Genomic DNA, 4,767 nt, shown 5'->3' with positions numbered 1-4,767 from the left:
TGGTGAGCTACTCCTGAAAAGCCTATGGTGGGCTACTTGAAGCGAGTTCATGCATGACTTCATGGTTTCTTGATGTCTAAGTTAATTCTGGGTGCACACCGCTGAGCATATATGTGGCACCGCTAAGCTGCCTAGTTGAGCAGCTTTGATCGTGCTGACTGAGACGTGACTTGGTGCTTGCTGACCTGGTCAGGTGTTTGGTTCACCACTGAGCACACATGTGGCACCGCTGAGCTGCTTGCTTGAGCAGCTTAGGCGTGGGTTGGGCTTGTGTTCTGACCGTGTCAGACTTTGTCTGGTGCTAGGCTGAGCGGTCAAGCAGGTCCGCTAAGCTGCCTGTTTCAGCAACTTGGTCTGTGACAGGTTAGTTTGACTGAGCCAGGTTGGGTCTGACTGTGCCACACTGGTGTCCAGGTCAACTCAGTGTAGCTTGGTCCATGCTAAGCTGCCTGCTTGAGCACCTTGAGTTTGACTTCGTTTTCTTCTTGGATCATGAGTCTTTATTATCTTTTCCTTTTCTTTCTAAATCCTACAAAACACATTAAAGAGAAATACAAACACAAATATACAAGATTGTGATATTTTATCCAAAAAGTATTGTTTTTAAGTTGGGTTTTCTCAATTTGCATAGGATAAGTGCCATAAAATGATGGTGAAAAGTATATACTTTTTGCACTTATCAGCCTTCAATATTAAATGCAACTACAGCAGGGCTCCTATGATTTCTGAGGTTATGTGGAAAGTTCCATCAATGGGTTAGGTGAAAGTTAATTTGGATGGTGCTACGCATGGTTGTCCTAGACATGTAAGAGGGGGTGGAATTTTCAGGGATAGTAATGGTAGTTTTCTGGGCTGTTTTGTCTCTTATTTTAACATTCAAAATTCTCTCTATGAAGAGCTGCTTGCAGCAATATTGGTAGTGAAAATTGCTCACTCAAAAGGTTGGAATTCTACTTGGTTGGAGTGTGACTCTACAATGGTGGAGGACATATTTCATGGCAGCAAAAAGGTTCCTTGGAGGCTAAGCAACTTCATGAAAAATTGTAGAGAGATCATGAAATCTATACAAATTATGGTCAACCATATTTTTAGAGAGTATAACACCGTTAAAATTCGATATATTTTATTAGTTATTTACTTTTAACAAATATTAATTTTATAAATGAATCGGTAATGAATTAGGCTAAACCGTAGTTGAGTGTTAGTCTTGTGTTGTAAATTCCTATTTTGTGGTAAATTTTCGTAATTTTCTGTGATGAAAAGTGTTTGGACTGCTGTCGGACCCAAATTCGCCCGAATTCGGCCCAAAAACGTGTTTTTGAGTTCCGTAGATCGGAATCGAATTCTGATTGCGCCATTAGCTTTGAAATATTAATTCGAGTCAGGATATACATCAAGTTTGTCCAAAACACATTTGTAAATATTTTTCACTCCGAATTCAGCATTTGAAATTCTAATCGTAATCATAAGATTTTAACGTCCAGCCGAGTATTAGCCGACAATACTCGGGCATGGTCTTATCGCGAATGTTTCTTAGAAAAATTCACCTCATGTTCCTGAGTGAAACTTGCTGGCCAAACAAGCAAAAATACTCATCTTTTACACTAAACCCCTCAAACCATTCACTTACCCATTGCACCAATAATCTTGGAAACCCTTCATTTACCTCCATAAATCAGATTCAATTCTCCCTAAATCTGATTTATTCCACTTAAAAGAGCCATAAAACCTCTTGCTACCATTGGCTTGCTTCTCAAAAATCCGAACCATGACACTTTAAAAAGAGCACAGCCCCCTTGAGAAACCCTTGGCTCTACATTGCATTGCAGTTCTTATGCCTTTGAATTTTCTCAAGAACACTAAGTTAAACTCTCATGCTTGTTCTTCATCTTTTAGAAAATCTAGCCATTCATTGTTTACGATATTTGAGTATGATGTTTATACATATGTTACGAACGTTTTCAACCGTCAAAATTTTCTTAAAACCTTCATATCTCTTATTACACGCAAGAACCTTTAACATGAATAATAGTGATTTTTTTGAGTTTATAGAAATGATATGTGACAAATGTAATAATACTTGTAGTTCTTTGTTCAGAGTTTGTTCATTCAGCAAAGGAGATTGCTTAGTTATATTTTGTTTGATCATTAATAAAAGTTAAGTTGATCATTAAATAATATACAAATCAATATATGTTTATTATTTTTGGTTACAAATGCATAAACAATTCTATAGAAATATTGTTTAAATCGCTGTTATAATATATTGTAACGAACCAAAAATAATAAAGAAATATTGACTCATATATTATTTGGACTTGTCTCCACAATATATTATGTTTTGTTTAATTTAATTGCATTTATCATATTTTTGTTTAAAATATTACACTTATTTCTTATGCTATGTGGGGGTGATTAGTGTAACGAAAGTATAAAAATTAGGGGAGGTTTGTGTATGTGTAAAAAAGTGAAGGGTAGTTTGTATAGTTTCACTACAATTTAGGGGGTGTCGGTGTAATTTACTCTAAAATAAAAATTAACATTCATTATATATCATAAATATTTAATTAAATAATATTTTTATAATAAATTTTGAACAAAAATCGTTTCATATAAATTGTGAGAGAATACGATATACTTTCCGTTAAACGGTTTTATATTTTTCACTCTAAGTGAGAGTCTTATTTCAATCACACACCAATTATATAATAAATATAAAACAATGATTATTACGATTAATAAAATATTGAACATATTTATGCATAGAATAATAATAATTGACAACATTATAAATTTCAAAAAGAATAAAACACAATAACATATTTATCATATAAAAAATGAGTTGTTTCATATTTGGCACAAACCTTCATAGTCCAAATTAATCAAAATGTTAAAAGTTCGATTCCTGAGAGCGATAGTTGTTAGGAAGGACAGTCATACACCCCAAAAATAATTAGTTCCATACCCAAAGGTAAGGAGATACCCTTAGTAATACTTAAAAATATGGATAAACAAATAAACTATTTTAGGGTATGTTATTGTTTTTCTCCAACATTATTTTGAACAGTGTTTAAAATCTTTGACCTTTGTAAGATATAGCTTATAATCCAACGTTACCAAATAGTTAGTGTATTCAATCTTGATTTTAATTATATTGTAAATTACATTAGAATATTGAAAATGACAAAAACAATTAAAAAAATTAAAAAAATTAAAAAAATGCATTGCTAGCCAGCTATAAGGATAAGATTGACACCAAAAACCACTATAAATACCCCGGATATTACAACGAACTATTTCACAAACAGTAGAGTTGCTTTTGAAGAAAACAAAAAACATATTGTTTCCAAATAGCTGAGTTGATAGTAGTTGAAAATGGATAACTGCCATGGCAAAGGTTAGTAATATCAAATATACACATACATATACATATACATATATATATACACATATATGTATATATATAAGAGTTATTAATCTTATTATCAAATATGGAAATGTGTTTATATATAATTTGGAGTTAATTATATGCAGGTAAAGAAAGATGGCCTGAGTTAGTTGGAGTGAAAGGAGAAGTGGCAGTGAGTATTATTAAGAAAGAGAATCCTCGCGTCCGGGAAGTTAGGATCGTGCATAATGTCTTAGTTATCCCTGACCTCATATGTGACAGAGTCTGGGTTTGGGTTGATGATGACGGATTTGTTAAGCGGGTTCCTATGCTTGGATAGCAAGTTATTAAAATCATGTACTCCAACTCACAAATAAAATGTTTAAATTATGAGTATCTCATATATATTACTCCTATGTAGTGTTGGTTGAGAATAAAGTTGGAGGATGATCAAAAGATTTTAATAAACTTCCCTTTTCTACTTTTGTTATTCTTCCTTTTTATGTTGTGCATATATAATTTTCTCCCACTGATAATAAAAGAAAATATCTATACTTTTATTTGGTGTCAGATTCAGGACACGTAATCAAAGATTACAAGGTATATTGAGTACAATATTATTAAACTTGGCTCTGACTAACTCGTATGACTTATAACAAACATCTAATTGGTCAGAGTCGCCCACTTGAACAATCATGAACCAAGTCAGTATAACTCAATTATTTTTGGATAAAATCGATAACTCAGTCGATTGAACTAGTCCAATCAATCAATTTATTATTTATAAAATCAAAATTAAACGATGTTATCTTTGGAGGAAATAGAATCTCATACTTTCAAATTATTTTTGTACTCGCTATTAGAGTTTTGTTTCTCATTTATTAGCTTATGTTGTAACAATGTCATAGTTGTTTAATTAAGCTTTACTCTTATTTGTCTGCTTTTGTTGTGATTAAAATGTAAAGCCTATATTTTTTGGTACATTGGAAAAAATAAAACAAATTAACTCTAGAGATCCATATTAAAATAGTAATCGCTCCTTCCGGAGGAAACTCCCACAAACAGAGTCCTGTCGATGAGCTTATATTGTTTGATAATATTTCGAATTGTTTCTCATATTTTATTTCAGTAAAATCTTCTTTGAGGATTGCTTCATTATGTACTCATCTCATAGTAATTTAATAATGTTAGTTATTATTACTACTGTGACGATATATACTTTGTACCTGACAACCTATACTTTTACTTTCTGGTATCAAATATTTTAAGTTTTATATATTTTATTTTGGTGAATCATAATATTTTTTGTATTGAATGAATTTTATATTGTAATCTTTATTGAGTTTACTTTATATTATATTTTTGTCTTTATTTTAATT

General features: G+C 31.8%; 1 long non-coding RNA gene across 2 annotated transcripts in view; it reads left to right on the top strand.

Annotated features, from left to right (window-relative positions):
- Window positions 1–3,871, top strand: part of LOC109335692 — a 12,230-nt gene extending 8,359 nt beyond the window's left edge. The window contains exons 1-2 of one of the 2 annotated variants that reach the window (XR_002106230.1): window positions 3,289–3,397; window positions 3,535–3,869. This is a non-coding gene — a long non-coding RNA (uncharacterized LOC109335692). Of the gene's footprint in view, window positions 1–3,288; window positions 3,398–3,534 lie in introns of those variants that run through there. The other variant, XR_002106231.1, reaches the window with a different exon arrangement.

Source organism: Lupinus angustifolius, chromosome LG20, assembly GCF_001865875.1.
Source record: "Lupinus angustifolius cultivar Tanjil chromosome LG20, LupAngTanjil_v1.0, whole genome shotgun sequence".
Taxonomy (NCBI): Eukaryota; Viridiplantae; Streptophyta; class Magnoliopsida; order Fabales; family Fabaceae; genus Lupinus; species Lupinus angustifolius.
Note: the sequence above shows the minus strand (reverse complement) of the source record. Positions and strands in the feature narration are given on the sequence as shown.